Source organism: Lithobates pipiens, unplaced genomic scaffold (genome assembly GCF_037356315.1).
Source record: "Lithobates pipiens isolate NorthernLeopardFrog02 unplaced genomic scaffold, aLitPip1_a1.2 Scaffold_8, whole genome shotgun sequence".
Taxonomy (NCBI): Eukaryota; Metazoa; Chordata; class Amphibia; order Anura; family Ranidae; genus Lithobates; species Lithobates pipiens.
In genome coordinates this window covers 659,912,074-659,935,824 of record NW_027507903.1, presented here as the reverse complement: position 1 = coordinate 659,935,824, position 23,751 = coordinate 659,912,074, and the positions used below count along the sequence as shown (strand labels likewise).

The 23,751-nt window shown below is 48.2% G+C and overlaps 1 long non-coding RNA gene across 1 annotated transcript in view; it reads left to right on the top strand.

The window, feature by feature from the left end:
• Positions 1-9,131: 9,131 nt before the first annotated feature.
• LOC143961800 (uncharacterized) overlaps positions 9,132-23,751 on the top strand; it is a 56,316-nt gene continuing 41,696 nt past the window's right edge. The window contains exon 1 of the long non-coding RNA XR_013270557.1: positions 9,132-10,208. This is a non-coding gene — a long non-coding RNA (uncharacterized LOC143961800). The remainder of the gene's footprint in view (positions 10,209-23,751) is intronic.

Here is a 23,751-nt window from a genome sequence, read left to right as displayed (position 1 = left end):
TCCACATTCCTCTCCGGTGTCAGAGACTTTCAGTTTCGTTTCTCTTCTGCTGTCAGCGATGGCGTCTGGTGATCTGAGAGCTGAGTTGGAATGTTCCGTCTGTCTGAACATTTATACGGATCCTGTAACCCTGAGATGTGGTCACAACTTCTGCCGGGTCTGTATTGATGGTGTGCTGGATACACAGGAGGGGTCTGGAGGATATTCCTGTCCTGAATGTAGAGAGAAGTTTCCGGATCGGCCTGCACTGCAGAAGAACATGAAACTACGTAACATAGCAGAGACTTTCCTGTCTACTCATCAAGATCAAGAGTCCGGGGTCTTCTGTACTTACTGTGTGGACTCTCCTGTACCTGCTGTTAGATCCTGTCTGCACTGTGAGGTTTCTCTGTGTGATAAACACCTGAGAGTCCACAAAAAGTCCTCAGAACACGTCTTATGTGACCCCACCTTGTCCATGGAGAGCAGGAAATGCTCCATCCATAAGGAAGTTTTGAAGTATTTCTGCACTGAGGATGAGACCTGTATCTGTGTGTCCTGTTGTCTGATTGGAGAACACACAGGACATAAGATGAAGTCACTGGATGAGGCTTCTGAGAAGAAGAAGGAGACACTGAGGAATGTTCTGCAGAAACTTCTGACAAAGAGAGAGGAGACGGAGGAAAGAGTCCAGAGTCTGCAGGAACACCGGAGGAAAGTAGAAGAAGAAGCCGCTGGTGACACCGAGAGAGTCACTGCCCTGTTTAGAGATCTCAGGAGACGTCTGGAAGACCTGGAGAAGAGAGTCCTGAGGGACATCTCCGGGAGGGCAGAGCGGATCTCCATCTCCATCCGGGATCTGGAAATAAAGAAGGAGGAGCTGTCCAGGAAGTTGCGTCACATTGAGGAGCTGTGTAACGTGACGGATCCACTGACTGTCTTACAGGAATCAGACACAGGTGACTTGTGTGATACTGAGGATGGAGATAATGAGGACAGAGAGAGACATGAGGAGCTCCTCCATGATTCAGGGGGTCTGGATGTGGCGGGGGTCTTACACACAGGTTTATCTGATATAATAACAGAGGTAAATGTATACTTCTATATACAGGGAGCTGCAGACATATTACTGGATGGAAACACAGCTGATAATTATCTACAGATATCAGATGACAGGAAAACTGTATCCAAGTCACATAGAAACCAGAATCACCCAGAAACACCAGAGAGATTCCAGGGTTATTGTCCTCAGGTGTTGAGCAGTCGGAGTTTCTCCTCAGGGAGACATTACTGGGAAGTGGATGTCGGGGGGTCAGAGAACTGGAGAGTCGGGATGTGTTACCCCAGTATAGAGAGGAGAGGGGAGGAGTCAGAGATTGGAAGGAATAAGAAGTCCTGGGGATTGGACAGGATTTTTAATCAGTATTCGGTGATACATGACAGTAAAGAGATCCTCTTCCCCCCCAATCCCTCCAGTAACAGAGTCAGGATAGATCTGGATTATGAGGCCGGGCGGATCTCCTTTTATGATCTGTGTGACCCGATCCGACACCTCCACACCTTCACCACCACCTTCACTGAGCCCCTCCATGCTGGGATAGGTGTATGGGAAGGTTGTATAAAGATATGTGGGGGGAGGCGGGAGATGTGAGAACTCCGCCCACAGTCTGGTGATGTCAGAAGGAGGGGAATTCATTTAATATTCATCCAATAGTATATAGCAGTGGGCGGGGCTTCCTGCAAGTTTTTCTACTATAAATAAATGTGAGATTTCTTACTGATCGCTGTGATTGGGTAGAATATCTGTCCAATTATTGGAGTAACAATAACATGTTCCTATTGGTCAGTGAGAAATCTATCTATCTATCTATCTATCTATCTATCTATCTATCTATCTATCTATCTATCTATCTATCTATCTATCTATCTATCTATCTATCTATCTCTCCCATGACAATCTGACATAATACTTTCTGTGTTTAACATCAGCCATCTCCTCCTCCTGCCCCTCCCCCACATGTGGTCCCTCTTGTGTTGGGGGAGGAGCAGTCATGATCAGACATAGAGGGGGGGTGGGGGTCACTGTGATGGGATAGGATGGGGTCACCTCTCCTCTCTGCCCCTCCCCCTCCATACAATCGATACTACAAAGAGATGGAAATAAATGGGACAATCTGATAGGAAATCTATGAAGACGTCATCTAGAGATTTATTACTGGAAGAAAAAAATGTGATCAGAGAACCCAGACTGTTTTTAGGCAGAGTGGGTCAGGATTAGATCCCCTGTCAGGTTTTTCTTCTATCCGGGGCTCCATTACAGAGATTTCCCCTCATTTCCTGTCCCGGTGACAACATTTATCTAGACAGGAAATGAGGGGAACTCTCCAACAGGAACACAGACTGAAATAAGAATGATATGTTCAGTATAATAAGGAAGGGGAAGGATTAGAGCCCCTGTCAGATGTTTATATGTCTGTGTCCCTGTACAGATTTCTCTCCCTCCTTGTATTGGTGTCACCAGGACAGGAAGTGAGAGGAAATCTCTCTAAGGCTGGGATCACATTGCTGTGCAGATCACATGTCATGTCTGTGTGATGTGAATTCAGCCGTACAAACTGTGTGACTGAAATCACATTCACACCAGAATGGTGCCGGACCCTTTTTTTGGGTCCTCACTGGAATCGGATCACATTGGGTGTCACATCTATACAATCCCATTCCTGCACCATTTCAGCGTTTGCACTGCGATCTGCGAAGCGATCTGGGGGTGTCATTAACTTTCCATTGACCCCCCGCAGCGGTTCTCAGATGTCAGTGTGACCGTCCGGTGATTGAGGTGTGATGAGGGAACCCGCACAGGAATCGCACTGGTTCCCGCATCCCACAAGTCTCATCCCAGCCTAAGGCTCCATTCACACCTATGCAGGGGGCTTTTCAGCCTTTCTGATGTGCTTTTTTGCTGTGATTTCTGCAGGTTTTTATACCGTGATTTGCATTTTGTGTTTTTTATGCATTTTTTGGGGGGAGGGGATTTGTTGCTGGGCAGATTTAACCACTTGGTGCCCACACTATAGCCAAAAGACGGCTACAGCGCTGTCTTAAAATGCCGGGAGGGAGTCCATGTACATCCTCCCGTTCTCACACTGCCCACCCCACCTTGGGATTTGGCTGATCAGGTAAAGGGCCAATCACAGCAAGCCCTTTAACATGTGATCAGATGTCAGCCAATAACAGCTGATCACGAAAGTAAACAGGAGTCGGTCAACAGCTTTTTTTCCCGCACACTGTCAGCATTAAGAAAAGAAGAAAGCTGATAACCGGCTTCTGTTAGAGGGACATCGGTCCCCTTAGTGCCCACCAGTGCTGCTAATCAGTGCCCAGCAGTGTCATCTATCAGTGTCCCTCAGTGCCATCTATCATCTGTCACTTTATCTTTCTGAAAAGAAAGCTGGGGGGGCCACATATGTCACATGGCCTGGGACCCTATATGATATAACATTGTCTGAGGGCCCCAAATGTTGTGAAAGGTCTGAGGGACGGGGCCAGGCTAAGGGTTTGTAAAAGAGACGGCCACCTTGGAGGGCTTCATTAGAAGGGGGGCACAGAAATGGGCGGGGCCTACAATCTATGGTGCTGAAGTAGTTCACAGTTCATGGGGGGCACATGTTGGCCTTTTTTTCTTGTCCTATCACTGCCTGGGGGCCCCAAGTATGTCATATTACTTAGGGACCCTTTATGTGTCACGCTACCTTAGGGGTCCAAGTTACATTAATAAGTCTCTTTGTCATTTGCTCACTTAGAGCAGTCACAGACCCCCAGCCCATTTCTAGCACCTTTTATAGCCCCCCATCAATCCATATCAGAGCCCTGAGTCCTCACCCATGTAGGATACATGGTGGGTTATGTCGGAGGTTACACAGATTTGATGATGTCACCCCTCCATCATGTGACAGTATGGAAGTCCTGTGATTGGTCACTCAGGCCTGAACACTGCATGCTGGGAGAAGGTCACATGATCCCTCAATACCTGGGAAACTGGAGACTTAGTGAGGACTTTGATGGAGGAACAATAAAGGAAAGTATAAGTGGGTGTTTATGGCTCTTGGGTCACCTACAGAAGGGGGTGGGGCATTCATTCCAATGGCTCCTCCCAGTACATGAGCACTGTGTATATGAGATGGGATGGGGAAGAATTGTATAGAGTGCCGGAGCTCAGAGAGAGCACAGAGTGTAATATGACTTATTGTCTGTGTCCGAACTGTGATGTCATAGTAGGGAAATGGGAGGTACAGATAGAGGTGTACTGGCCCTTTAAGAACAAATCTATCTCCATCTATATATCTATCTATAGGATTATAATGTGTAGAAAGTATCATTCCTTATTATTAATATATTTCCAATGAGTTTATTCTATTGATTATTTTATTGTGTGAAGAAATAGAAATGAATAATAGATCTACAAATAGAAAGAGATGAAAATTGATTAAAAAATCTCAGAGGAAATATATGAAGAAATGATCCTGAGATTTACTAATGAAAGAAATAATGGGATTTATCACTAATATAATGATATCACTATAATAATGTATGATTACTAGAACTGGAATGTGTCCCCAATATAATGTGTCCCCATAGAATGGATCACCAATAGAATTCTATGGGATCTCTTTTATAATGGATCCTAATATAATGTATCATGTGATGGTGTATTATAATCACTAGATGTGTCCCGGTGATGGGGGAGAATTAGGAAATGACATGTTAAAGCGGAGGTCCACCCTAAAATGGACCTCCGCTCATCGGAATCCCCCCCCCCTCCGGCGCCACAATCGGCACCTTTCAGGGGGGAGGGGGGTGCAGTTACCTGGATAATCCAGGTAACTGCACCCACTTCCGGGCTAGCTCTCTGCGGAACGGGGCATACGTTACGCCCCCGTTCCGCAAGCGCCCGCCCCCTTCAGCAAGTGCCCCGCTGCCTGCTGGGAAACACACAGCTCCCAGAGGCAGCGGGGACCGTCCGGATTGCGCCGCGCGGCTCGCGCATGCGCAGTAGGGAACCGGGAAATGAAGCCGAAAGGCTCCATTTCCTGATTCCCATACCCAAGATGGCGGCGGGACCCGGCAGCCGAGCGAGCGATCGGCTTCGGGTGCCGACATCGCGGGCGCGCTGGACAGGTGTCACTATTTAAAAGTCAGCAGCTGCAGTATTTGTAGCTGCTGGTTTTTAAAAAAAAAAAAAAAAAACGCGGAGTCCCGGTGGACTCCCGCTTTAATGTGAAATAAAGATTCTTTATGAAATCATTATTATTATTATTATTATTATTATTATTATTATTATTACTATGCAGAGTTTATATAGTGCCGACAGTTTACACAGCGCTTTACAACATGAAGACAGACATTATGAAGACAGACATTACAATTAAAGTGTAATAGAGGAGGAATCAGAGAGCCCTGCTCCTTTAGCGCTTACAATCTAAATTCAAGTGTCCATATATAAATGCATATAAAAAATACGTAAAGTATAAATTCAAGTGTCCATATGTGAACTGATACAAAAATATATATAAAATGTCCAGTGTATAAATAATAATAATTGAAACTTCATTGTTTGATCAAATGATATTTGACCACGAGGACCCGTCACCTCTAAACACCACTATTAGATGGAGGCAGGGGCGGACTGACAACTTATGGGGCCCCCGGGCAATAGGAGATCATGGGGCCCCCTGTGTCCCTGTCCATACGCAAACCACACAAAACACCAACTTATTGCACAGCGCCCACATTACATACATTAGTCCCTTCCCCCTTTATCTACAGTGGCTGCAGCTGAGGATGTACACATGCTGCAGCAGGAATTATACCTCCTGTTGCTTTTGGTGGGTGATTTTGACCCATTCAAGTAAATAGGACCACTCTGCAAACACCTTGCAACTTTGTGCAATGCACGAAGTTGCAGCATGCTAGTGTGGGATCCAAGTGGTTAAAGCAGGTGATGAAGAGGCAATACAAATCTTAACCCTTTTTTTTCGCTGTACTGCACAAGGTTGCACGGCCTTTTGCAAAGCAGCCCCATTCACTTGAATGGGTTACGCTTGGCAGGCACTACACTGGTTAAGTGTGACAGGGTGTATAATTCCTGCTGCAAATGCAACATGTGTAAACCCCTGGCCACTACAGTTAAAGGGGGTGTGGTTGGGGGTGAGAAAAAAAAAACAGGGCTCAACTATGAGGTTTTACCACCCCCAAAACTGTGAATGTAGACAATCCCTAACTGTCCTGCGCCCCCTATCAGAGTTGGTGTTTAGGGGACACCTGGTATGAGGACAGAGAGGGACTCCTGAGATGAGGACAGAGAGGGGGTCCTGGGATGAGAGCAGAGAGGGGGTCCTGGGATGACAGCAGAGAGAGAGGGGTCCTGGGATGAGAGCAGAGAGGGGGTCCTGAGATGAGAGAAGAAAGGGGGCTCACGGATGACAGCAGAGAGAGGGTCCTGGGATGGGAGCAGAGAGGGGTCCTGGGATGAGAGCAGAGAGGGAGGGTTCTGGGACGAGAGCAGAGAGGGGTCCTGGGAGGAGAGCAGAGAGGGGTCCTGGGATGAGAGCAGAAAGGGGGCCCAGGGATGACAGCAGAGAGGCGGTCCTGGGATGACAGCAGAGAGGGGGTCCTGGGATGAGAGCAGAGAGGGAGGGTTCTGGGACGAGAGCAGAGAGGGGTCCTGGGACGAGAGCAGAGAGGGGTCCTGGGACGAGAGCAGAGAGGAGTCCTGGGACGAGAGCAAAGAGGAGTCCTGGGACGAGAGCAGAGAGGAGTCCTGGGACGAGAGCAGAGAGGAGTCCTGGGACGAGAGCAGAGAGGAGTCCTGGGACGAGAACAGAGAGGAGTCCTGGGATGATAACAGAGAGGGGGTCCTGAGATGAGAGAAGAAAGGGGGCTCACGGATGACAGCAGAGAGAGGGTCCTGGGATGGGAGCAGAGAGGGGTCCTGGGATGACAGCAGAGAGGCGGTCCTGGGATGACGGCAGAGAGGGGGTCCTGGGATGAGAGCAGAGAGGGGTCCTGGGACGAGAGCAGAGAGGGGTCCTGGGACGAGAGCAGAGAGGGGTCCTGGGACGAGAGCAGAGAGGAGTCCTGGGATGAGAGCAGAGAGGAGTCCTGGGATGAGAACAGAGAGGAGTCCTGGGATGAGAACAGAGAGGGGGTCCTGAGATGAGAGAAGAAAGGGGGCTCACGGATGACAGCAGAGAGAGGGTCCTGGGATGGGAGCAGAGAGGGGTCCTGGGATGAGAGCAGAGAGGGAGGGTTCTGGGACGAGAGCAGAGAGGGGTCCTGGGACGAGAGCAGAGAGGAGTCCTGGGACGAGAGCAGAGAGGAGTCCTGGGATGAGAACAGAGAGGAGTCCTGGGATGAGAACAGAGAGGGGGTCCTGAGATGAGAGCAGAAAGGGGGCCCAGGGATGACAGCAGAGAGGGGGTCCTGGGACGACAGCAGAGAGGGGGTCCTGGGATGACAGCAGAGAGAGAGGGGTCCTGGGACGAGAGCAGAGAGGGGTCCTGGGATGAGAGCAGAGAGGGGGTCCAGGGATGACAGCAGAGAGGGGGTCCTGGGACGAGAGCAGAGAGGGGTCCTGGGATGCGAACAGAAAGGGGGCCCTGGGATGACAGCAGAGGGGGGGGGTCCTGGATGAGAGCAGAGAAGGGGGTCCTGGGACAAGAGCAGAGAGGGGTCCTGGGACAAGAGCAGAGAGGGGTCCTGGGACGAGAGTAGAGAGGGGTCCTGGGACAAGAGCAGAGAGGGGTCCTGGGACGAGAGCAGAGAGGGGTCCTGGGACGAGAGCAGAGAGGGGTCCTGGGACGAGAGCAGAGAGGGGTCCTGGGACGACAGCAGAGAGGGGGTCCTGGCATGACAGCAGAGAGGGGGTCCTGGGATGACAGCAGAGAGAGAGGGGTCCTGGGACGAGAGCAAAGAGGGGTCCTGGGATGACAGCAGAGAGGGGGTCCTGGGATGACAGCAGAGAGAGAGGGGTCCTGGGACAACAGCAGAGAGGGGGTCCAGGGATGACAGCAGAGAGGGGGTCCTGGGACGAGAGCAGAGAGGGGGTCCTGGGATGCGAACAGAAACGGGGCCCTGGGATGACAGCAGAGGGGGGGTCCTGGATGAGGGTAGAGAGGGGGTTCTTGGAAAAAAGCAGAGAGGGGTCCTGGGACAAGAGCAGAGAGGGGTCCTGGGACAAGAGCAGAGAGGAGGTCCTGGGATGAGAGCAGAGAGGGGGTCCTGGGATGAGAGCAGAGAGGGGTCCTGGGATGAGAACAGAAATGGGGCCCTGGGATGACAGCAGAGGGGGGGGGCTGGATGAGAGCAGAGGGGGGGTCCTGGATGAGAGCAGAGAGGGGGGCCCTGGGACAAGAGGCAAGCAGCATCTCTTTGGTTTTGGGGGTGTAACAGGATATGTGCTGCAGGATACTTTTGGATTGGGATTGGGTAAAGGACTTGTCCTAATAGGGGGATCAGATTTGTAATCTCCCCACACCACCCCACCTTGCAGCACAAGTTTGCTGCTCTCCAAAAGCAACCCCCACCATCACTTCTCAGTGTGTGCATCCTGACCCCCCCTTCTTGGTTACTGGGACGGTCACAGTGTGTCCCCCTCCCCCATCACACTATATACACACCCCAGATGACCAGCACAGCTCTTGCAGTGGATGTCTTTCCTCCCCGGCTCCTCCCACCTCCTGTCTGTGTACACCGGAGCCAATGAGGAGGATCCTCTGCCAGCTCTCTGTGTGATGTGTGGGCTCAGTGGGGAGAGATGCCAGTGTCGGCTGTTAGTGCTGGAGAGGAACGATCGCTGTGTGGGGAACCCGGGCACCCTGAAACACATGTGGGGGACCCGGGCACCCTGAAACACATGTGGGGGAGGTGTCCTGACTCTCAGAGCTCACGCTAGCGTGCCCCTGTCGGAACAGATACCGGAGCTCAGTGCTGGAACTTGTTACAGGACTGGGCTCCATGATCAACACAGACTACCAGGAGCCTCTCATGGGGCCCCCTGCTGGCCCCGGGCCCTCGGGCAGTGCCCGAGTGCCCTAATGGTCAGTCCGCCCCTGGATGGAGGCTTACCAGATCCCCAGTGACCCCTCTATCAGTGACCCCTCTATCAGGGGAGGTCAAACTGCGTGAATTTGATCTCAGGTCCCATAGACGTCAGGTGCCCAGATGCCGGAGACTTTAATAGGGGTCTAAAGTTCACATGAAGTATTCTATATACGAGCTCCATCGAATCTTCTGTATACATTCGACAGACACCATAAGCCTTCAAAGACAGATTCGACCGTAATTCATGTGGATTTTCGGACAAATGCAATTTTTGAACGAAAAACTAAATAAATAAAAACGAATTTCGAGAGTAACTAAATAAATTAATTTTTCAGACGAAAACGAAATTCCGAAACTAAATATTTTACTCTGCACATGTCTACAGGATATATCTGGATTATGAGGCCGGGCGGATCTCCTTTTATGATCTGTGTGACCCGATCCGACACCTCCACACCTTCACCACCACCTTCACTGAGCCCCTCCATGCTGGGATAGGTGTATGGGAAGGTTGTATAAAGATATGTGGGGGGAGGCGGGAGATGTGAGAGCTCCGCCCACAGTCTGGTGATGTCAGATGAAGGAGGGGAATTCATTTAATATTCATCCAATAGTATATAGCAGTGGGCGGGGCTTCCTGCAGGGTTTTCTACTATAAATAAATGTGAGATTTCTTACTGATCGCTGTGATTGGGTAGAATATCTGTCCAATTATTGGAGTAACAATAACATGTTCCTATTGGTCAGTGAGAAATCTATCTATCTATCTATCTATCTATCTATCTATCTATCTATCTATCTATCTATCTATCTATCTATCTATCTATCCTTCTCCTCCTGCCCCTCCCCCACATGTGGTCCCTCTGTGTGTTGGGGGAGGGGCAGCCATGATCAGACATAGAGGGGGGTGGGGTCACTGTGATGGGATAGGATGGGGTCACCTCTCCTCTCTGCCCCTCCTCCTCCTTCTCCATACAATCTATACTACAAAGAGATGGAAATAAATGGAACAATCTGAGAGGAAATCTATGAAGACGTCATCTAGAGATTTATTACTGGAAGAAAAAAATGTGATCAGAGAGCCCAGACTGTTTTTAGGCAGAGTGGGTCAGGATTAGATCCCCTGTCAGGTTTTTTCTTCTATCTGGGGCTCCATTACAGAGATTTCCCCTCACTTCCTGTCCCGGTGACAACATTTATCTAGACAGGAAATGAGGGGAACTCTCCAACGGGAACACAGACTGAAATAAGAATGATATGTTTAGTATAATAAGGAAGGGGAAGGATTAGAGCCCCTGTCAGATGTTTATATAACTGTGTCCCTGTACAGATTTCTCTCCCTCCTTGTATTGGTGTCACCAGGACAGGAAGTGAGAGGAAATCTCTCTAAGGCTGGGATCACATTGCTGTGCAGATCACATGTCATGTCTGTGTGATGTGAATTCAGCCGTACAAACTGTGTGACTGAAATCACATTCACACCAGAATGGTGCCGGACCCTTTTTTTGGTCCTCACTGGAATCAGATCACATTGGGTGTCAATCCGATTCCTGCACCATTTCAGCGTTTGCACTGCGATCTGCGAAGCGATCTGGGGGTGTCATTAACTTTCCATTGACCCCCCCGCAGCGGTTCTCAGATGTCAGTGTGACCGTCCGGTGATTGAGGTGTGATGAGGGAACCCGCACAGGAATCGCACTGGTTCCCGCATCCCACAAGTCTCATCCCAGCCTAAGGCTCCATTCACACCTATGCAGGGGGCTTTTCAGCCTTTCTGATGTGCTTTCCGCAGGATTTTATACCATAATAATTTCATTTTGTGTTTTTTATGCATTTTTTGGGGGGAGGGGATTTGTTGCTGGGCAGATTTAACCACTTGGTGCCCACACTATAGCCAAAAGACGGCTACAGCGATGTCTTAATATCCCGGGAGGGCGTCCATGTACATCCTCCCGTTCTCACATTGCCGGCCCACCCTTGGGATTCGGTTGATCACAGATCAGGTAAAGGGCCAATCACAGCGAGCCCTTTACCATTTGATCAAATGTCAGCCAATGACAGCTGATCACGAAAGGAAACAGGAGCCAGTCAACAGCTTTTTTTCCCCTCACGCTGTCAGTCTTCAGAAAAGAAGAAAGCCGTTACCCATATTACTTAGGGACCCTTTATGTGTCACGCTACTTTAGGGGTCCAAATTACATTAATAAGTCTCTTTGTCATTTGCTCACTTAGGGCAGTCACAGCCCCCGGCCCACTTCTACCCCTTTTATAGCCCCCCCCATCAATCCATGTCAGAACCCTGAGTCCTCACCCATGTAAGATACATGGTGGGTTATGTCGAAGCTTACACAGGATTGATGATGTCACCCCTCCATCATGTGACGGTATGTAAGTTCTGTGATTGGCTGCTCAGGCCTGAACACTGCATGCTGGGAGAAGGTCACATGATCCCTCAATACCCGGGAAACTGGGGACTTAGTGAGGACTTTGATGGAGGAACAATAAAGGAAAGTATAAGTGGGTGTGTACGGCTCTTGGGTCACCTACAGAAGGGGGCGGGGCATTCATTCTAATGGTTCCTCCCAGTACATGAGCACTGTGTATAGTGAGATGGGACGGTGAAGAATTGTATAGAGTGCCGGAGCTGAGAGAGAGCACAGAGTGTAATATGACTTATTGTCTGTGTCCGAGCTGTGATGTCATAGTAGGGAAATGGCTACCGAGGGGCCCTTTAAGAACAAATCTATCTCTATCTATCTATGTATCTATAGGAATATAATGTGTAGACAGCATAATTCCTTATTATTAATACATTTACAATGAGTTTATTCTATTGATTATTTTATTGTGTGAAGAAATAGAAATGAATAATAGATCTACAAATAGAAAGAGATGAAAATCGATGGAAAAATCTCAGAGGAAATATATGAAGAAATGATCCCGAGATTTACTAATGAAAGAAATAATGGTATTTATCACTAATATAATGATATCACTATAATAATGTATGATTACTAGAACTGGAATGTGTCCCCAATATAATGTGTCCCCATAGAATGGATCACCAATAGAATTCTATGGGATCTCTTTTATAATGGATCCTAATATAATGTATCATGTGATGGTGTATTATAATCACTAGATGTGTCCTGGTGATGGGGGAGAATTAGGAAATGAAATGTTAATGTGAAATAAAGATTCTTTATGAAATTATTATTATTATTATTATTATTTTATTTATTTATTTTTAACAGTTAGAGTTTATTAAAGAAATATCCAGTTACAATACATAGTAACAAAACATAATAATTTCAGATGCAACTGCCTGATTGGACAACAATTCAGCCACAGTAGTTACAGACTCACATTGTTAGATATCTTGGTTTCAGTGGTGGCCGATCAGCGTCTGTCAGATAACTTTCCATAGTCAGACATCAATGTAATGCTCGAGCGGATCAACAAAGATCCTATTAATCTAGTAGTCACATCCATATATAGAAAAAAATCCCCTTGTAAAAGGGTTAGGCACATTGGCGTTCATAGCGTAACAGATAAAACCTAAACACAAACATTAAAGCATTACAAAAGCCTTATTAGGCATATTTTCATTTTTAACAGTATACAGATGATGTTACACCATGCGAATTGTGATCAAAGAGCCAGAAGTGGTGAAAGAAGATAGATAAGAAGTGGCCGCCTTTCTCAAGGCCGGCACCATGAAAAGGAAAAAGAGAGGATGTGGTTGTCTATAAAGAAAGAGAGGGTAATGACAGGCCGGGTCCTCAGCGACACTCCCTCATCAGGTTTGTGTCAGGGAGGCGTATGTAGAGTAATATATAAAAATGACCCAGGGTTGCCAGGTATCAGTGTACTTGTCTATGCTTTCGTGTGCTATAGCCCTAATCTCTTCCATTTTGTGAAGATGACGTACCTCTCCCAGCCATTCCTTGATTGAGGGGGTCGTAGTATCTCTCCAGTATCTAGGTACGACCGCCTTTGCGGCTGTAAGTAGGAATCTCGTCAGCGATTTATTATAATTTTTCATCGAGAGGTTAGTAATGTGTAATAAACAGCATTTTGCGTCTGGGGAAGAACAGGATATCAAGGGCAAATTTCCCTTCCTATGGAAAAAGGAAATTAAATATTTAGGTATAAAGCTGGCAGCCTCATTAAAGGAAATCTATGAGATAAACTATATCCCCCTACTGGACGAAGTAAGAGAAGATACAAAAAAAATAATGATGAAACCATTGTCCTGGTTTGGCCGGATAAATGCCCTTAAGATGATCATACAACCAAAAATATTATATAAGTTACAGATGTTACCGATATATATTCCCCCAGTCTACTTTAATACTATTAAACGTCTAATAACCAAGCTCATCTGGAAAAATAAGAAGCCTAGAATAGCCTTAAAGGTATTACAACTGGGAAAAGAGAGGGGAGGTCTAAAAGTACCGGATTTTAAGAAATATTACGAATCTATAGTATTAACACGGGTGGTGGAGTGGACAAAATTAGATAATGAAAAAAGATGGGTGGCAATAGAACACAGCGCTGCAGAGACACGATTAGGAAAGGAAATTTGGATACCCCCAAAACACAGATCACTCGGACCAACAACACTTGCACTCACAAAAAACGTTTTTAGAATATGGGATGGAATTCACAAGCATAATAAGTGGAAGTACAACTCTCCACTAATGGCATTAAAAGAAAATAATTTATTTCCACCGGGGAAGAGCACTATGGGAGGACACTGGATTAGAAGAGAAGATATTCAATTGAGACACATAATAAATGCGGGTAAAATAAACACGTTAGAAACACTACAGGAGTACATGGATATAGATGGATGGAGGTACCTCCAGCTCAGACATTTTGTCTCATCATTGCCACAACCACTGAGAAGTGGAACAGACCTTAACGCCTTAGAGCGGATATGTGAGGGGAAAATAATAAGAGTAAATATCTCACAGATATACAAGATGCTGGGAGAAGTGGACGAGACGGAGGTACCTATATATATAAAAAAGTGGGAAGAAGAAATAGGGCCACGAGGGGAGAAACAGAATTTAGAAAAAATCTTACACTTAACACACGGGACATCGAAAAATCTTAATACAATAGAAATGAATTATAAAAGCCTTGCTAGATGGTATAGGACACCAGACAAGATGAGGAGATATCAGGAAGAGCAACTCGGGATGTGCTGGAGAGGGTGTGGACAGCAAGGGACTGCGGCACATATCTGGTGGGAATGCCCAAAAATTAGAAATTACTGGAGAGAAACATTAACTTTAATAAAAATAATAACAGGAACTCAGGTACTAGAAAACCCATGGACATGTCTTTTCCATGGTACAGACACCCCAACTCAAAAGTACAAAGAAGGCCTCATAGGAAACCTAATAAACGTAACAAAGAGCTTGATACCAAAAAACTGGAGACAGGCGGAAGCCCCAAAATTGAGGGAATGGATAGGTAAAGTAGAGGACATGTATAGAATGGAGGGATGGGAAGAGGATGAGGAGAGCGGGGAAAAGAAATTTCGAAAGAAATGGAAGCAATGGAAACTGTTTAAATCAACGAAGAAATATGAAGAGGTAGTAGGGCTATAGGGGGGGGGGGGGGGGTAGTAGGATGCATATGTATATGTATACTATGTTTTATACTTTTTGTATGGAAAAAATTTAAATAAAGATTAAAAAAAAAAAAAAAAAAAAAAAAAAAAAAAATAATTTTTCATCGAGAGGTTAGTAATGTGTAATAAACAGCATTTTGCGTCTAGTGGGATCTTTGTATCGGTTATTTGTTTTATAATGCTAGTCACTTGAGTCCAATAAGGTTGAATTAGGTCACATTCCCACCATAAGTGTTGTAAAGTGCCCTTAGCTCGGTTACAGCGCCAACATAAGTCCGGAACCGCGGGGAACCAGTTATGCAGTTTAATTGGCGTATTATACCAATTCGTTAAAAGTTTGAAGGAAGTTTCTTGTAGTCGGGTGCTAATTGCACATTTATGGGCAAATACACACGCCTGTAACCATTGATCTTTTGTAAATGATACATTTAGTTCTGCTTCCCAGAAGAGCTTGTGTTTGTTAGGTTCCTGGAGGACTGCGGATTACAACCAAGCATATGTAAGGGAGATGTTTTTCGTAGAGGTGGTGGCCTGGAAACAAACCGCCTCAAATGGTGTTAGCGGTCGTATAAAATGTTTAATAGTGATGGCCGAACGGTTCGCCCGGCGGTCGTTTCGCGGCGAATTTCCGACTTTCGCCGTCCGCGGGTTCGAACGCCTTTTTCCGTCGTTCGCCCCGGCGGACTTACGTGTTTAATGTATACAAGAACTTTAACCTTTCGTGACACGTTTATCATGTGTTACAGGACAACCAATTGAGACATGACAGCTCATGGACACTTGGACATTCCCCCTAACCTATAAATACACCCGATCCGGTGGCCATTTTACATTCTTTCTTCTGTCACTGTAGGGAAAGGATCCTGTGTGGAGTAGGGACAGAGAAAACGCTAGCTATTTGGTACACAAAAGTTCTTTTCAGGACTGGTATAGGTGTTAGGTCAGCAGCCTGAGTTTCTTTTGTCAGTTTAGATAAAGGGACAGAGCGCTGTATGCTGCTATTTTAGGGACAGCTCAGCCAGATTAGTCTTTCTTCATCATCATCATCATCATCATCATTAGCTGTTACTATCAGGTCCACAAAAGAGCTGTTCCAGCTAATCGTTCCAGCCTACTCTTTTTTGCCAATTTGTATAGGGACAGGCAGGAAGCAGTGTGTCAGGCAGTGAGGATAATTTTAAAGACTTGCTGTTACTATTAGTTCCACAAAGGTTCTTTTCAGGACTGGTATCAGTGGTACGGTAATAGGCTTGTACACGTATAATATTCTTTCTTCCAAATATAGAAAGAATATTATACTTGACTGCTGCCCTTCTGCTGCAGTCTGCTAATCATTCACAACTCACTTGTTCCACAAAAGTTCTTATAAGGACTGGTAACTTGGTCTGTCTAGGGTGCTACGGTACATAGGCTTGGGTGCGGTACAGTCTGCTGTTCTGTAAGGACCGCTATCGGTCCACAATAGATAGGGTTGCCGTGCACTACTGCTGACCGCTGCCCTATACTGCAGCAGTCCTTCAGCGGTATAGGGACTGACGCACAGTCTGCTAAACACTAATACACAACCTGCTTGGTCCACAAAAGTTCTTATAAGGACTGGTAACTTGGTATAGGGTGCTACGGTACATAGGCCTGAGTGCGTTACAGTCTGCTGTTCTGTAAGGACCGCTATCGGTCCACAATACATAGGGTTGACGTGCACTACTGCTGACCGCTGCCCTATACTGCAGCAGTCCTTCAGCGGTATAGGGACTGACGCACAGTCTGCTAAACACTAACACACAACCTGCTTGGTCCACAAAAGTTCTTATAAGGACTGGTAACTTGGTATAGGGTGCTACGGTACATAGGCCTGAGTGCGTTACAGTCTGCTGTTCTGTAAGGACCGCTATCGGTCCACAATACATAGGGTTGCCGTGCACTACTGCTGACCGCTGCCCTATACTGCAGCAGTCCTTCATTGGTATAGGGACTGACGTACAGTCTGCTAATCACTAACACACAACCTGCTTGGTCCACAAAAGTTCTTATAAGGACTGGTAACTTGGTATAGGGTGCTACGGTACATAGGCCTGAGTGCGTTACAGTCTGCTGTTCTGTAAGGACCGCTATCGGTCCACAATACATAGGGTTGCCGTGCACTACTGCTGACCGCTGCCCTATACTGCAGCAGTCCTTCATTGGTATAGGGACTGACGTACAGTCTGCTAATCACTAACACACAACCTGCTTGGTCCACAAAAGTTCTTATAAGGACTGGTAACTTGGTATAGGGTGCTACGGTACATAGGCCTGAGTGCGTTACAGTCTGCTGTTCTGTAAGGACCGCTATCGGTCCACAATACATAGGGTTGCCGTGCACTACTGCTGACCGCTGCCTTATACTGCAGCAGTCCTTCAGCGGTATAGGGACTGACGCACAGTCTGCTAAACACTAACACACAACCTGCTTGGTCCACAAAAGTTCTTATAAGGACTGGTAACTTGGTATAGGGTGCTACGGTACATAGGCCTGAGTGCAGTACAGTCTGCTGTTCTGTAAGGACCGCTATCGGTCCACAATACATAGGGTTGCCGTGCACTACTGCTGACCGCTGCCCTATACTGCAGCAGTCCTTCATTGGTATAGGGACTGACGTACAGTCTGCTAATCACTAACACACAACCTGCTTGGTCCACAAAAGTTCTTATAAGGACTGGTAACTTGGTATAGGGTGCTACGGTACATAGGCCTGAGTGCGTTACAGTCTGCTGTTCTGTAAGGACCGCTATCGGTCCACAATACATAGGGTTGCCGTGCACTACTGCTGACCGCTGCCCTATACTGCAGCAGTCCTTCATTGGTATAGGGACTGACGTACAGTCTGCTAATCACTAACACACAACCTGCTTGGTCCACAAAAGTTCTTATAAGGACTGGTAACTTGGTATAGGGTGCTACGGTACATAGGCCTGAGTGCGTTACAGTCTGCTGTTCTGTAAGGACCGCTATCGGTCCACAATACATAGGGTTGCCGTGCACTACTGCTGACCGCTGCCCTATACTGCAGCAGTCCTTCATTGGTATAGGGACTGACGTACAGTCTGCTAATCACTAACACACAACCTGCTTGGTCCACAAAAGTTCTTATAAGGACTGGTAACTTGGTATAGGGTGCTACGGTACATAGGCCTGAGTGCGTTACAGTCTGCTGTTCTGTAAGGACCGCTATCGGTCCACAATACATAGGGTTGCCGTGCACTACTGCTGACCGCTGCCCTATACTGCAGCAGTCCTTCAGCGGTATAGGGACTGACGTACAGTCTGCTAATCACTAACACACAACCTGCTTGGTCCACAAAAGTTTTTATAAGGACTGGTAACTTGGTATAGGGTGCTACGGTACATAGGCCTGAGTGCAGTACAGTCTGCTGTTCTGTAAGGACCGCTATCGGTCCACAATACATAGGGTTGACGTGCACTACTGCTGACCGCTGCCCTATACTGCAGCAGTCCTTCATTGGTATAGGGACTGACGTACAGTCTGCTAATCACTAACACACAACCTGCTTGGTCCACAAAAGTTCTTATAAGGACTGGTAACTTGGTATAGGGTGCTACGGTACATAGGCCTGAGTGCGTTACAGTCTGCTGTTCTGTAAGGACCGCTATCGGTCCACAATACATAGGGTTGCCGTGCACTACTGCTGACCGCTGCCCTATACTGCAGCAGTCCTTCATTGGTATAGGGACTGACGTACAGTCTGCTAATCACTAACACACAACCTGCTTGGTCCACAAAAGTTCTTATAAGGACTGGTAACTTGGTATAGGGTGCTACGGTACATAGGCCTGAGTGCGTTACAGTCTGCTGTTCTGTAAGGACCGCTATCGGTCCACAATACATAGGGTTGCCGTGCACTACTGCTGACCGCTGCCCTATACTGCAGCAGTCCTTCATTGGTATAGGGACTGACGTACAGTCTGCTAATCACTAACACACAACCTGCTTGGTCCACAAAAGTTCTTATAAGGACTGGTAACTTGGTATAGGGTGCTACGGTACATAGGCCTGAGTGCAGTACAGTCTGCTGTTCTGTAAGGACCGCTATCGGTCCACAATACATAGGGTTGCCGTGCACTACTGCTGACCGCTGCCCTATACTGCAGCAGTCCTTCATTGGTATAGGGACTGACGTACAGTCTGCTAATCACTAACACACAACCTGCTTGGTCCACAAAAGTTTTTATAAGGACTGGTAACTTGGTATAGGGTGCTACGGTACATAGGCCTGAGTGCAGTACAGTCTGCTGTTCTGTAAGGACCGCTATCGGTCCACAATACATAGGGTTGACGTGCACTACTGCTGACCGCTGCCCTATACTGCAGCAGTCCTTCATTGGTATAGGGACTGACGTACAGTCTGCTAATCACTAACACACAACCTGCTTGGTCCACAAAAGTTCTTATAAGGACTGGTAACTTGGTATAGGGTGCTACGGTACATAGGCCTGAGTGCGTTACAGTCTGCTGTTCTGTAAGGACCGCTATCGGTCCACAATACATAGGGTTGCCGTGCACTACTGCTGACCGCTGCCCTATACTGCAGCAGTCCTTCATTGGTATAGGGACTGACGTACAGTCTGCTAATCACTAACACACAACCTGCTTGGTCCACAAAAGTTTTTATAAGGACTGGTAACTTGGTATAGGGTGCTACGGTACATAGGCTTGAGTGCGGTACAGTCTGCTGTTCTGTAAGGACCGCTATCGGTCCACAATAGATAGGGTTGACGTGCACCACTGCTGACCGCTGCCCTATACTGCAGCAGTCCTTCAGCGGTATAGGGACTGACGTACAGTCTGCTAAACACTAATACACAACCTGCTTGGTCCACAAAAGTTCTTATAAGGACTGGTAACTTGGTATAGGGTGCTACGGTACATAGGCTTGAGTGCGGTACAGTCTGCTGTTCTGTAAGGACCGCTATAGGTCCACAATAGATAGGGTTGACGTGCACCACTGCTGACCGCTGCCCTATACTGCAGCAGTCCTTCAGCGGTATAGGGACTGACGTACAGTCTGCTAAACACTAATACACAACCTGCTTGGTCCACAAAAGTTCTTATAAGGACTGGTAACTTGGTATAGGGTGCTACGGTACATAGGCTTGAGTGCGGTACAGTCTGCTGTTCTGTAAGGACCGCTATAGGTCCACAATAGATAGGGTTGACGTGCACCACTGCTGACCGCTCACCTATACTGCAGCAGTCCTTCAGCGGTATAGGGACTAAGAGTTTTGTCACAGGGTCATTTAAAAAATGACATGCAGAGGAAGAGGCAGGCCCTTCCGCAGGGGTGGTAGGGGTAGGGCAGGAGCAACAGGCTTGAGCCAAAGTGGGAAGTTGCAGAAGGTGCGTTCAATTACTTTAAAGGATGCACCAGACTTGGTTGAGTGGCTCGCTCAGCCTTACTCTTCTGCACCCTCCTCATCCTCTCGATCTGCACCCTCTTCTTCACTCTCTGCTATGTGCACCCCCAAAGACACTACCACCAACAACACGACCACCACCACCACCACCACCACATACCTTCCGCTTGAGTCACTGGAATTATTTTCCGATCCATATCAAGAGGACATTTCTGATGCGCAGCCACTCTTGGTATTGGATCAGGAAGAGGAGGTAGCAACAAGCGCTACTCAGCAGTCTGACGCCAGTACCCAGATCAGCCCAAGGAGGAGGTTGGTCCCCGGTGTTGCTGCCTACTCTACTTATAGCGGTGGGGAAGGTGACGTTGATGATGACGTGTCTAGTGATGTCACGTGGGTGCCCACAAGAGAGGAAGAGGAGGGGAGTTCAGAGGGAGATATGGACCAGCAGATAGGGAGGAGAAGCAGCAATGACTTACATTGCACAGCAGGGACAAAGCAGACTGCAAATGTATCAGGAGCGAGTCATCGACCATGTACGGTCACATCTGGCGCTCCCAGGACACCGGCACATGGCTCCGCAGTGTGGGCTTTTTTTAACGTGTCCGCTGCTGACAATAGCGTTGCCATCTGCAATCTTTGCAGTCAACGCGTTAGTCGCGGTAAGCCCAATACTCACCTAGGGACGACCGCCTTAAGAAGGCACATGAGCAGCCATCACCGAGCCCAGTGGGAGCAACGGAACACACAAAGCCACACTGCAGGCTCTCACCGTCCAGCCTCGTCTTCTACTTCTCCTTCTCCTCTCTCCTCACAATTGTCCTCCACTCCACCTTCCATCACGCCAAGCTCACATTTTTCTGCAAAAAGGCAGGCTTCCGTGGGCCTAATGTTTGAGCGTAAAAAAATGATGACGCCGGATAACCCTCTTGCCCAACGGTTGGCGGCTGGCTTGTCAGAACTCATAGCCCGCCAACTACTGCCATATAAACTGGTGGACTCGGAGGCCTTTCGCAAATTTGTGGCCATTGGAACACCACAATGGAAGGTCCCAGGAAGGAAGTATTTCTCAGAGAAGGGCATCCCAGAGCTATATGGCCATGTTCAGCGGCAAGTGAATGTATCTCTGGCACACAGTGTCGGTGCCAAGATACATCTGACCACAGACACGTGGTCTAGCAAACACGGGCAGGGAAGGTATATCAGTTTTACTGCCCACTGGGTGAACCTTCTGACGGCCGTCAAGCATGTAACCCGTGGCACCCGTGTAGATTTGGTTTTACCGCCACGGATTGCATGCAGGCCTGACTCTTCTTCTCCTCCTCCTACTCCATCCTCCTCCCTCTCCTCCTCAGCTGCCTCCTCCTTTTCCGCTGCTAGCGTCTCTTCCACTGCACCGCCCAAGCTCCCCAGAACCTATTCCACATGCCAGGTGAGACGTTGCCATGCCGTGCTGCGTCTGTTGTGCCTGGAAGCAAAGAGCCACACTGGCCCGGCACTCCTTTCAGCTTTGCGTTCACAGGCAGATGAGTGGCTAACACCGCTCAATTTGACAGTTGGTAAAGTGGTGTGTGACAACGGTGCCAATCTGCTTAGCGCATTGAAACAGGGCAAAATCACGCACGTGCCGTGCATGGCACACGTCTTAAACTTGGTCGTGCAGCGATTCCTTGTCAAATACCCTGGGGTCCAGGACATCTTGCGGCAGGCAAGGAAAATCTCGGCCCATTTCAGAAGATCTTACACGGCCATGGCTCGCCTTGCTGACATTCAGCGGCGACACCATCTGCCGGTCAGACGTCTTATTTGCGATTGCCCGACGCGATGGAACTCAACCTTCTATATGCTTGATAGGCTGCTCCAGCAGAAACGTGCAGTTAACGTCTACCTGTATGAACTCTGCGAAAGAAACGGTTCTGGGGAGCTGGGTTTTTTTTCACCGCGCCAGTGGCTGCTCATGCGCGACACATGCAGACTTCTGCGGCCATTTGAGGAGATCACCAAACTGGTCAGTCGCAGCCATGGCGCCATCAGTGACATGGTACCTTATGCCTTCTTTCTGGAGCGTGCATTGCGTCGTGTCATTGATCAGGCTGTGGAGGAGCAGGAGCGGGAAGATGAGGAAGTCGCAATGCTGGATGAATTCCCAGGGGGGGCTACTCTATCTGAGACAAGTCAACAACAGGAGTCTGATGAGGAGTCAGAGGAGGATGGTGCCGGGGCGGATGAGCAGGAGCAAGAAGAGCATGCTTTAAACCTTTCTGGGATCCCTGTTGTGCGAGGATGGGGAGAGGAGAATGAAGAGGACGACATTATCCTGGATGATGAGCAGGAGCCAGGCCACCACACCGCTTCCACTTTAGTGCAAATGGGGGCCTTCATGCTCCAGTGTTTTAATAGGGACCCCCGTATAAAAAGCATGAGGGTCAAGGACCAGTACTGGGTGGCAACGTACTTAGACCCCCGGTACAAACACAAAATGGCGGAAATGTTACCGCCGTCGCAGAGGGCTGTCAGAATGCAGCACTTCCAGGCCTTGCTTCGAGAAATGCTGCATTCTGCTTTTGCGTGCGCTGGCAGAGGAGCAATTCCCACTCCCAGAGAAGGATTTGCGGGTACCAATCCAACAGCGCCTGCAAGAAGAGGCCGGTTTGAAGATGTGTTGGTGACTTCGGATATGAGGTCATTCTTTCAGCCGACCCATCGACAGGTGTCATCCGGATCCAGCATCAGGGAACGCCTAGACCGTCAGGTGTCCGACTACATTGGGTTAACGGCCGATGTGGACGCTCTGAGGAGTGATGAACCCCTAGACTACTGGGTGGGCAGGCTTGACCTCTGGCCAGAGCTTGCCCAATTTGCAATCGAACTGTTGGCTTGCCCCTCATCCAGTGTCCTGTCCGAAAGGACGTTCAGCGCAGCAGGGGGGATTGTGACCGATAAGCGTACTCGCCTAGCTCACCACAGTGTTAACTACCTCACATTTCTAAAAATGAATGAGGCATGGATCTCGGAGGAATTCAACACATGTGATCAGTAGACCATGTATATGTCTATAAACAATTTTTGGAATCAAGCACACAGACCTTCTTAATTCATTTGGCTCACTTCCCTGACCCAAAAAAGCACACCGTACTATATGCCCCTACCCTCCTCTTTGAAGAGGTTGAGCGGTGTCATATTTCTACTGGGGCTGCTTATTATGAGGGGTTCCCACCATCCCTGTGCTGTGCTGACTTCCTCCTGGGTGTTCTTATTATGAGGGGCTCCCACCATCCCTGTGCTGTGCTGACTTCCTCCTGGGGGTTCTTATTATGAGGGGATCACACCATCCCTGTGCTGTGCTGACTTCCTCCTGGGGCTGCTTACGGTGCTGCTGTCAGCGCTGTATGTCACGGAGCTGCTGTCAGCGCTGTATGTCACGGAGCTGCTGTCAGCGCTGTATGTCACGGAGCTGCTGTCAGCGCTGTATGTCACGGAGCTGCTGTCAGCGCTGTATGTCACGGAGCTGCTGTCAGCGCTGTATGTCACGGAGCTGCTGTCAGCGCTGTATGTCACGGTGCTGCTGTCAGCGCTGTATGTCACGGAGCTGCTGTCAGCGCTGTATGTCACGGAG